Genomic DNA, 12,096 nt, shown 5'->3' with positions numbered 1-12,096 from the left:
GAGGAATAATCAGGCAGAAACATTTGCTGTTCAGCAATATTCACTCTTCTGCAGCCTCCACTGCTGCCACCTAGGCAAACAGGGTCTGGAGTGGACCTTGAGCAAACTCCAACAGACCTGTAGCTGAGGGTCATGACTATTAGAAAGAAAGCTAACAAACAAACAGAAAGGACATCCACACCAAAACCCCATCTGTACATCAACATCATCAAAGACCAAAGGTAGATAAAACCACAAAGATGGGGAAAAAGAAGTGCAGAAAAACTGAAAATTCTAAAAATCTGAGCAACACTCCCCCTCCAAAGGAATGCAGCTCCTCTCCAGCAATGGAACAAAGCTGAACAGAGAATGACTTTGACAAGTTGACAGAAGAAGGCTTCAGACGATCAAACTTCTCCGAGCTAAAGGAGGAAGTTTGAACCCATAGCAAAGAAGCTAAAAACCTTGGAAAAAGATTTCCTGAATGGCTAACTAGAATAACCAATGTAAAGAAGTCCTTAAATGACCTGAGAGAGCTGAAAACCATGACACAAGAACTACATGACAAATGCGCAAGCTTCAGTAACCGACTCGGTCAACTGGAAGAAAGGGCATCAGTGATTGAAGATCAAATGAATAAAATGAAGTGAGAAGAGAAGTTTAGAGAAAAAAGAGTAAAAAGAAATGAACAAAGCCTCCAAGAAATATGGGAATATGGGAAAAGGAAAAATCTACGTCTGATTTGTGTACCTGAAAGTGAGGGGGAGAATGGAACCAAGTTGGAAAACATTCTGCAAGATATCATCCAGGAGAACTCCCCCAACCTAGCAAGGCAGGCTGACATTCAAATTCAGGAAATACAGAGAACGCCACAAAGATACTCCTCTAGAAGAGCAACTCCAAGACACATAATTGTCAGATTCACCAAAGTTGAAATGAAGGAAAAAATGTTAAGGGCAGCCAGAAAGAAAGGTCGGGTTACCCACAAAGGGAAGCCTATGGCCGGGCGCGGTGGCTCAAGCCTGTAATCCCAGCACTTTGGGAGGCCGAGACGGGTGGATCACGAGGTCAGGAGATCGAGACCATCCTGGATAACACGGTGAAACCCCGTCTCTACTAAGAAATACAAAAAACTAGCCGGGCGAGGTGGCGGGTGCCTGTAGTCCCAGCTACTCGGGAGGCTGAGGCCGGAGAATGGCGTGAACCCGGGAGGCGGAGCTTGCAGTGAGCTGAGATCCGGCCACTGCACTCCAGCCTGGGCTACAGAGCGAGACTCCGTCTCAAAAAAAAAAAAAAAAAAAAAAGGAAGCCCATTAGACTAACAGTGGATTTCTCGGCAGAAACTCTACAAGCCAGAAGGGAGGGGTGGGGCAATATTCAACATTCTTAAAGAAAAGAATTTTCAACCCAGAATTTCATATCCAGTCAAATTAAGTTTCATAAGTGAGGGAGAAATAAAATCCTTACAGACAAGCAAACGCTGAGAGATTTTGTCACCACCAGGCCTGCTCTACAAGAGCTCCTGAAGGAAGCACTAAACATGGAAATGAACAACCCATACCAGCCACTGCAAAAACATGCCAAAATGTAAAGACCATCGATGCTAGGAAGAAACTGCATCAACTAATGAGCAAAATAACCAGCCAACATCATAATGACAGGATCAAGTTCACATGTAACAATATTAACCTAAATGTAAATGGGCTAAATGTTCCAATTAAAAGACACAGACTGGCAAGTTGGATAAAGAGTCAGGAGCTCTTATAGGGCAGGCCTGGTGGTGACAAGACCCACCAGTTTGCTGTATTCAGGAGACCCATCTCACGTGCAGAGACACACATAGGCTCAAAATAAAGGGATGGAGGAAGATCTATCAAGCAAATGGAAAACAAAAAATGGCAGGGGTTGCAATCCTAGTCGCTGATAAAACAGAGTTTAAACCAAGAAAGATCAAAAGAGACAAAGAAGGCCATTACACAATCGTAAAGGGATCAATTCAACAGGAAGAGCTAACTATCCAAAATATATATACACCCAATTCAGGAGCACCCAGATTCATAAAGCAAGTCCTTAGAGACTTACAAAGAGACTTAGACTCCCACACAATGATAACGGGAGACTTTAATACCCCACTGTCAACATTAGACAGATCAACGAGACAGAAAGTTAAGGATATACAGGAATTGAACCCAGCTCTGCACCAAGCAGACCTAATAGACTTCTACAGAACTCTCCACCCCAAACCAACAGAATATACATTCTTCTCAACACCATATCGCACTTATTCCAAAATTGACCACATAGTTGGAAGTAAAGCACTCCTCAGGAAATATAAAAGAACAGAAACTATAACAAACTGTCTCTCAGACCACAGTGCAATCAAACAAGAACTCAGGATTAAGAAACTCAATCAAAACTGCTCAACTAAATGGAAACTAAACAACCTGCTCCTGAATGACTACTGGTTACATAACGAAATGAAGGCAGAAATAAAGATGTTCTTTGAAACCAATGAGAACAAAGATACATCATACCAGAATCTCTGAACACATTTAAAGCAGTGTGTAGAGGGAAATTTATAGCACTAAATTCTCACAAGAGAAAGCAGGAAAGATCTAAAATTGACATCCTAATATCACAACTAAAAGAACTAGAGAAGCAAGAGCAAACACATTCAAAAGCTAGCAGAAGGTAAGAAATAACTAAGATCAGAGCAGAACTGAAGGAGACGGAGACACAAAAAACCCTTCAAAAAGTCAATGAAACCAGAAGCTGATTTTTTGAAAAGATTAACAAAATTGATAGGTAGCTAGCAAGACTAATAAAGAAGAAAAGAGAGAAGAATCAAATAGATGCAATAAAAAATGATAAAGGGGATATCACCACTGACCCCACAGAAATACAAAGTACCATCAGAGAATATTAAAAACACCTCTACATAAATAAGCTAGAAAACCTAGAGTAAATGGATAAATTCCTGGACACATACATTCTCCCAAGACTAAACCAGGAAGAAGTTGAATCCCTGAATAGACCAATAACAGGCTCTGAAATTGAGGCAATAATTAATAGCCTACCAACAAAAAAGTCCAGGACCAGAAAGATTCATAGCCGAATTCTACCAGAGGTACAAGGAGGAGCTGGTACCATTCCTTCTGAAACTATTCTAATCAATAGAAAAAGAGGGAATCCTCCCTAACTCATTTTATAAGGCCAACACCATCCTGATACCAAAGCCTGGCAGAGACACAACAACAAAAAAGAGAATTTTAGACCAATATCCCTGATGAACATCCATGCAAAAATCCTCAATAAAATACTGGTAAACCAAATCCACAGCACTTCAAAAAGCTTATCCACAATGATCAAGTGGGATTCATCCCTGGGATGCAAGACTGGTTCAACATACACAAATCAATAAACGTAATCCAGCATATAAACAGAACCAAAGACAAAAACCACATTGTTATCTCAATGGATGCAGAAAAGGCCTTTGACAAAATTCAACAGCTCTTCATGCTAAAAACTTAATAAATTCAGAATTGATGGAACATATCTCAAAATAATAAGAGCTATTTATGACAAACCCACAGCCTATATCATATTGAATAGGCAAAAACTGGAAGCATTCCCCTTGAAAGCTAGCACAAGACAGGGATGCCCTCTTTCACCACTCCTATTCAACATAGTGTTGAACTTCTGGCCGGGGCAACCAGGCAAGAGAAAGAAATAAAGGGTATTCAATTAGGAAAAGAGGAAGTCAAATTGTCCCTGTTTGCAGATGACATGATTGTATATTTAGAAAACCTCATCCTCTCAGCCCAAAATCTCCTTAAGCTGATAAGCAACTTCAGCAAAGTCTCAGGATACAAAATCAATTTGCAAAAATCACAAGCATTCTTATACACCAATGACAGACAAACAGAGAACCAAATCATAAGTGAACTACCATTCACAATTGCTTCAAAGAGAATAAAATATCTAGGAATCTAACTTACAAGGGATGTGAAGGACCTCTTCAAGGAGAACTACAAACCACTGCTCAATGAAATAAAAGAGGACAGAAACAAATGGGAGAACATTCCATACATTCCATGCTCATGGATAGGAAGAATCAAGAATCAATATAGTGAAAATGGCCATACTGTGCAAGGTAATTTATAGATTCAATGCCATCCCCATTAAGCTACCAGTGACTTTCTTCACAGAATTGGAAAAAACTACTTTAAAGTTCATATGGAACCAAAAAAGAGCCCGCATTGCCAAGACAATCCTAAGTCAAAAGAACAAAGCTGGACTCATCACACTACCTGACTTCAAACTATACTACAAGGCTACAGTAACTAAAACAGCATGGTACTGGTACCAAAACAGAGCTATAGACCAATGGAACAGAACAGAGCCCTCAGAAATAATACCACACTTCTACAACTATCTGATCTTTGACAAACCTGACAAAAACAAGAAATGGAGAAAGGATTCCCTATTTAATAAATACTGCTGGGAAAAGTGGCTAGCCATAAGTAGAAAGATGAAACTGTATCCTTTCCTTACACCTTATACAAAAATTAATTCAAGATGCATTAGAGACTTAAATGTTAGACCTAAAACCATAAAAACCCTAGAAGAAAACCTAGGCAATACCATTCAGGACACAAGCATGGGCAAGGACTTCATGTCTACAACACCAAAAGCAATGGCAACAAAAGCCAAAATTGACAAATGGGATCTAATTAAACTAAAGAGCTTCTGCACAGCAGAAGAAACTACCATCAGAATAAACAGGCAACCTACAGAATGGGAGAAAATTTTTGCAATCTACTCATCTGACAAAGGGCTAATATCCAGAACCTACAAAGAACTCAAAGAAATTTACAAGAAAAAAAACAAAAACAAAAACAATCCCATCAAAAAGTGGGCAAAGGATATGAACAGACACTTCTCAAAAGAAGACATTTATGCAGTCAACAGACAGATGAAAAAATGCTCATCATCACTAGCCATCAAAGAAATGCAAATCAAGACCACAATGAGTTACCGTCTCACACCAGTTAGAATGGTGATCATTAAAAAGTCAGGAAACAACAGGTGCTGGAGAGGATGTGGGGAAATAGGAACACTTTTACACTGTTGGTAGAACTGTCAACTATCAACTAGTTCAACCATTGTGGAAAACAGCATGGCGATTCCTTAAGGATCTAGAACTAGAAATACCATTTGACCCAGACATCCCATTACTGGCTGTATCCCCAAAGGATTATAAATCATGCTGCTATAAAGACATGCACACATATGTTTATTGCATCACTATTCACAACAGGAAAGACTTGGAACCAACCCAAATGTTCATCAATGATAGACTGGATTAAGAAAATGTGGCGCATATACACCAGGGAGTACTATGCAGCCATAAAAGAGGATGAGTTCATGTCCTTTGTAGGGACATGAATGCAACTGGAAACCATCATTCTCAGCAAACTACTGCAAGAACAGAAAACCAAACACCACATGTTCTCACTCATGGATGGGAATTGAACAACGAGAACACCTGGACACAGGAAGGGGAATATCACACACCAGGGCCTGTTGTGGGGTGCGGGGAGGAGGGAAGGATAGCATTAGGAGATACGCCTAATGTATATGACGAGTTAATGGGTGCAGCACACCAACATGGCACGTGTATACATATGTAACAAACCTGCACTTTGTGCATATATTCCCTAGAATATAAACCATAATAAAATAAAATAATAAAATAAAAAAGGGACGATGAAAATAAATGAAATGTAACACACAGCATGTGAGATAATGTTTTAATACACATCTAAAAATGCCTTAAAATTCAATAGAAATTAAATAAAATCTTCTAAAACTTGACAAAAGGAAAGAACAAAAATTACAGACTGGAAAAGCCTGGCTGACTGGAGTGATGTCCTGTCTCAGGAAAGAACAAACAAACACACAAACAAGCAAAGGATTCTGAAAGCAGAGAATCAAACAGATATTTGTACACCGTTCTTCCTTCTTCCTACTAGCATTCTTCATAGTAGGAAAAGGCAAAAACAACCCAAATGTGTCACGAATTGCTTCATCAGTTTTTTTGGATCTGAAATACTGCCTCAATTTTCAGTTACTCATTGTGGGGTGGACCTGCAGTTACCACATTTGGTCCAAAATTTTTTGCTGATGAAGGTAGACCTGTCCTGCATTTTCAGAGGGACAGAATTCTGGTGTTTCTCCAGGTTCCTTGGCTTACCAGGAATGAAGATCCGGGAAGAATGTGTGTGTGTATGTATGTATGTATGTATGTATGTATGTACATAAGTATTTCCTGTTTTTAAATTTAAAAAATACGGGATACATGTGCAGAACGTACAGGTTTGTTATATAGGTATCCTTTGCCATGATGGTTTGTTGCACCTATTGACTCATCCTCTGAGTTCTCTTCCCTCACCCCCAGTCCCCAGTGGGCCGTATTGTGTGTTGTTCCCCTCACTGTGTCCTTGTTTTCTTAATGTTCAACTTTCACTTATTAGTGAGAACATGCCGTGTTTGATTTTTTTGTTACTGTGTTAGTTTGCTCAGTATGATGGCTTCATCCATGTGCCTGCAAAAGACATGATCTCATTCCTTTTTATGACTGCATAGTATTTTATGGTGTATAGGTACCACATTTTCTTTATCCAGTCTAGCACTGAAATGCATTTGGGTTGGTTTCATGTCTTTGCTATTGTATATAGTGCTGCAATAAACTTACATGTGCATGTGTCTTTATAGTGGAATGATTTATATTCCTTTGGGTATATAGCCACTAATGGGATTACTGGGTCAAATGGTGTTTCTGGTTCTAGATCCTTGAGGAATCACCATACTGTCTTCCACAATGGTTGAACTAATTTACAGTTTCCCCAACAGTGTAAAAGCGTTCCTCTTTCTTCTCTGCCTCACCAGCATCTATTGTTTCTTAACTTTTTAATAATCACCATTCTGATGGGTGTGAGATGGTATTTCATTGTAGTTTTCATTTTCACTTCTCTGATGATCAGTATTGTTGAGCTGTTAAAAAATATATTTGTTGGTTAGATAAATGTCTTCTTTTGATAAGTTTCTGTTCATATCCTTTGCTCACTTTTGATGGGGTTGTTTGTTTTTTTTGCTTGTAAATATGTTTAAGTTCCTTGTCAATTTTTGTTATTAGACCTTTGTCCGATGGGTAGGTTGCAATGATTTTCTCCCATCCTGTAGGTTGATTGCTCATGCTGATGATAGTTTCTTTGCTGTGCAGAAGGTCTTTAGTTTAATTAGATCCGATTTGCCAATTTTGGCTTTTGTTGCAATTGCTTTTGACATTTTTGTCATGAAATCTTTGTCCTTGCCTGTGTCCTGAATGATATTGCCTAGGTTTTCTTCTAGGGTTTTTATGGTTTTGGATTTTACATTTAAATCTTTAATCCAGCTTGAGTTAATTATTGTATAAGGTGTAAGGAAAGGGGTCAAGTTTTGGTTTTCTGTATATGGCAAGCCAGTTTTCCCAGCATCATTTACTGAATAGGAGATCCTTTCTCCCTTGCTTGTTTTTGTCAGGTTTGTCAAAGATCAGGTGGTCATAGATGTGTGGTGTTATTTCTGAGGTCTTTGCTCTGCTCCATTGGTCTATATGTCTGTTTTGGCAACAGTAGCCTGCTGTTTTGGTACCGTAGCCTTCTAGTACAGTTTGAAGTTAGCGTAATGCCTCCAGCTTTGTTATTTTTGTTTATGATTGTCTTGGCTATATGGGGTATTCTTTGATTCCATATGACATTTCAAATAGTTCTTTCTAATTCTGTGAAAAATGTCAACGGTATTTTGATGGGTATAGCATTGAATCTATAATGTTTGGGCAGTATGGCCATTTTCACAATATTGATTCTTCCTATTCATGAGGATGGAATGTTTTTCCATTCGTCTGTGTCCTCTCTTATTACCTTGAGCAGTGGTTTGCAGTTGTCCTTGAAGAGGTCCTTCACATCCGTTGTACTCCTAGTTGTATTCCTAGGTATTTTACTCTCTTTGTAGCAATTGTGAATGGGAGTTCATTGTTGATTTGGCTCTCTGCTTGACTATTGTTGGTGTAATGGAATGCTTGTGATTTTTGCACAATGATTTTGTATCTTGAGACCTTGGTGAAGTTGCTTATCAGTTCAAGAAGTTTTTCAGTTGAGATGATGGGGTTTTCTAAATAGGAAGTCATGTCATCTGCAAACAGAGACAAGTTGACTTTCTCTCTTCCTATTGGAATACCCTTTATTTCTTTCTATTGCCTGATTGGCCTGGCAAGAACTTCCAATACTATGTTGAATAGAAGTGGTTACAGAGGGCTTCCTTCTCTTGTACCGGTTTTCAACTGGAATGCTTCCAGCTTTTGCCTATTCTTTATGATATTGGCTGTATGAAATAGCTGTTATTATTTTAAGGTATGTTCCATCAATACGTAGTTTATTGAGAGTTTTTAACAGGAAGGGATGTTGAATTTTATCAGAGGCATTTTTGCGTGTATCAAAATAATTGTCTGGTGTTTGCCTTTGGTTCTGTTTATGTGATCAATTACATTTATTGATTTGTGTATGTTGAATCAGCCTTTCACCCCAAAGATGCAGCCCACTTGATCGTGGTGGATAAGCTTTTTGATGTGCTGCTGGATTCGGTTTGCCAGTATTTTATTGAGAATTTTTGCATCGATGTTCATCAGGGATAATGGCCTGAATTGAGCAGGTGTGTGTGTGTGTGTGTGTGTGTGTGTGTGTGTGTGTGTTTACCTCCGTTTGCCAGTAGGTTGATGTGTGTGTGAGAGAGAGAGAATGTGTGATAGAGAGCCAAATTAGGGCAGAGGAGGCTCCCCGGCCTGTCATGACATTGTATGTTCTGAATTCAAGATGCTCTAATGGACTGTGTCAGTTGGCCTTCAGCCAGGAGGTGGTGCTTGCAAAAGACTGCCAGCTGTGGTGGTAGTGGTGAGATTTGGACTTGCCTTATGTTACCCATGGGAGGTACTCTGGTGTCTCAGGGAACGGGTAGAGCCAAAGGGCTTCTAAAAGTTTCTTCTGTTATTTGTGTTAATCTACCAGGGTAGGTGGTTGAGCAAAACCAAGTGGGAACTAGGTCAGGTAAAGTGATGCTCTGGCTCTCTACGTGTGGGACAAGCAGTGGCTCCAGTGGGAATTGGAAGGCAGTTCTTAGGCCACTGGGGTAATTTTCCAGAGAGAAGTGAAGCTGCCTCTGCCTCTGTACACGGAGAGTCCATATGAAGAATGGGGAGTAGCAGCTTGGCAGTAAGCCCCATCCAGCTCCCACATCCTTGGCGAGGCAGGTCTCATACCCACAGCGTTCCACTGGGAGTAGTTAGCTAAGTTTCAAGAAGTCTAAACTCAGAGCTCAAAACTGACCCATACCATAAGCCTCTCCTATTGAGACAGTAACTGCAGCCTTCAGGCCAAACCCCTCCTGATCCACCTGCAGAGCAGGGCATCCAGCTCCTGTGCTTGCTGCTGCATCACACGTCCCACTCACCTCTCAGTTCTGGCCTGGGGAGTTTGTCCCCACAGAAAATTATACCAAACATTTCAGTTGGGAGGTTCTCTCAACCTGTGACCACCATTTGAGTTAGCTGGCAGACTTCTGGGAGGTCCTCTCTGAGGTAGAATCAGAAATGGCTTCCCTCCATCCTGCCAGAAACTGGGAACGTGCTGGAGACTCAAAGCACATCCCAATGCCACTCCTCATATACTCGTCACTCTTCACTGAATCAACTCCAGCCCTGAGTACGATTAAGGCCTTCCCCCATGGCCTAGATTGACAGGTTTCCCAATGGAAGTGTATATCTTACAGTCAGTTTATCCCCCTCTCACACCCTGGAAACTCAAAATTTTCTGCCTAGCTTATGGTGTAAGCTGCATCCTGCTGCTTCTTTCAAATGGTCTGTGGCTTATTTCAATTTTCCTGTTAAGTTCCTGTGTTGCTTCTTGAAAGAAAGTTCAGTGTGAATCTCTACACACCATTTTGTCTTTCCAAGTGCAAGAGGTAGGCTAACAATGCCTTCAATCCACCATCTTGGAAAACAAAAGTAACAGTTTTCTCATTTTTAAAGGTTTTGTTAAGATCTGTTAATGACTCACAAAGAAATAGTATTGGGTATATTTGAAATTAGTATTTATTCATTTATGTTGATAAGTGAAAACACAAGATGGTTATCAAGATGGAAGTACTTAATATGTATACTTCAATATTCTTAGATGCAAATAACTTCACTTTGATGTATTTTTATTTTACATCAGTTTCATTTCAACTTAGGTTTAAGGGGTTCTTGATAATCTGACATGATAAGTGGTGTTGGAATTGGCATTAAAATCCACCATGCTCTACAGCACTTCATCCTTCTTCGGCAGGCACCAATTTGATCTTCTACTACTTTGCAGACATCTCTTCTGCAAACACCAGACAAATTGAGACAATGACCTTCAGCAGCACCCAAACCACCTCTTACTGCAGGAAAGAAGATCCAGTGAGATAGTCCACAAATGGAATGTAAATCCATAAACACTCTTAAGTAACAGAATAAATTTAGTATGAGCATTTCTATGTGGGAGCTTTTGAAATGGTTGCTCCTCATATGTCAGAGAAGACACATGCAGATTAAGAAAGGTAGTAGTTCCGATCCTGGTTTGGCACAACAGTCACGGTATTTTTGGTGGGGGAAAAGGGATGTGGGAGGGGATGGTACATCTTCATCTTTTCCTCTGGATTTTCTCTCAGAAATGGCTGTTACTTACTGCAGGGCAAGAATGCCAGTGTCTTCTGCCAGAGAGGGTTACTGAGGGCCATAGTGGTTCCACCTTGTGGCTGATACTGATAGTCCCTTTCTGCTTTTTTCATTCCTAGCCAAAAAAGATGTTTCTGCTGTCTCAGGTATGCTGATTTCAGGAGTTGTTTTTTCTATATGGCTATTCGTTTTTGTTTTTTGTTTGTTTGTTTGTTTGTTTTTTCTTTCACTCTCTCTCTCTCTTTTTTTTTTTTTTTGGCTTCACTGTGTTGCTATAGTTTCTTAAGTGGTCCCTTGAACCCTGCCAGCACTATTTTGGTTTGTACATAGCTATCTATAAATTTTTTCTTGGGGGAAGTGTAGAGTTAAAGGCTGGTATATCCTGCTTTTGCTCCCCCGAGTGATTTTATTCCCCCAAGCTAATATTTCAGGCTTTCAATTTATTCATGCTTTCATCTGTTCAAACAAGTGGAAATTACTTTTTCTCTCCACATTTAGATTTGCTCTATCTACTTTAATTGCTAATAGCGTCTTAGTCATAGGATAGATTAGTTAGAAAAAAGTATATTTTTGACATTATAAATGATCCTTTCAATTTGTGTCTAAAAGTGGAAAATATTAGAAAGCTTGACATTTATTATTGTGTCCAGACCAGTATTTCCTCCAGATAACCTTTATTACAACAAAGATAATTTAATGAAGATCTCTCTAATGGTAAAGCTGGTGGCTTTGTGCTATTATAATATCCTTAAAGTGACAGTCTGGTGGAAAGACCAACTAAAGCAAGGGTTAGGAGAAAAACAGTTATTACTTTCATTTTGGTCTCACTCTGCATTAAGAGTTTTCATTGTGTCAAAGATTTATTATTCATTAAGTAGCCTAATGTTCATTTAATAATAAATGGATCCTATTAAATATGATTTTTAAAATTATAATCACATTATTTTTATTCACATCTGTCTACTGATGCCATTCACAGATGAGAATGGTATAATGTTATTTTATTTTTTTCATTTTGCCACATCTTTATTTACTTAGGTTTATGCTGTATCGAACAATGTATGTGTGGGAATAATGGGTGATTCAGGAATGCATGAGGGGGAGGTTTAAGCTCTTTAACTTTGAAAAATTAAAATTAGCAATATAATATTGAAATACATGCATAACACTCAAGTGATACTTTCAAAATAGTGTATATTTCCTATGTTTATTTGTAGCTTTTAAACCCAGCTAGAAGTATTCTATTTCTTTTAGGCACCATAAGTCTGAAAGTCTGTAGTGAAAGCTACGAGTAGTAAATGATGCTAATTCATGTGCTCCCA

At 39.2% G+C, this 12,096-nt stretch overlaps 1 long non-coding RNA gene across 5 annotated transcripts in view; it reads left to right on the top strand.

Annotated features, from left to right (window-relative positions):
- LOC139361202 (uncharacterized) overlaps positions 1-10,607 on the top strand; it is a 34,873-nt gene extending 24,266 nt beyond the window's left edge. For 4 of the 5 annotated variants that reach the window (XR_011618771.1, XR_011618767.1, XR_011618769.1 and 1 more), the window contains one exon: positions 10,401-10,607. This is a non-coding gene — a long non-coding RNA (uncharacterized lncRNA). Of the gene's footprint in view, positions 1-10,305 lie in introns of all 5 variants that reach the window. The other variant, XR_011618770.1, reaches the window with a different exon arrangement.
- Positions 10,608-12,096: the final 1,489 nt, after the last annotated feature.

Source organism: Macaca nemestrina, unplaced genomic scaffold, assembly GCF_043159975.1.
Source record: "Macaca nemestrina isolate mMacNem1 unplaced genomic scaffold, mMacNem.hap1 Scaffold_101, whole genome shotgun sequence".
NCBI lineage: Eukaryota > Metazoa > Chordata > Mammalia > Primates > Cercopithecidae > Macaca > Macaca nemestrina.
Note: the sequence above shows the minus strand (reverse complement) of the source record. Positions and strands in the feature narration are given on the sequence as shown.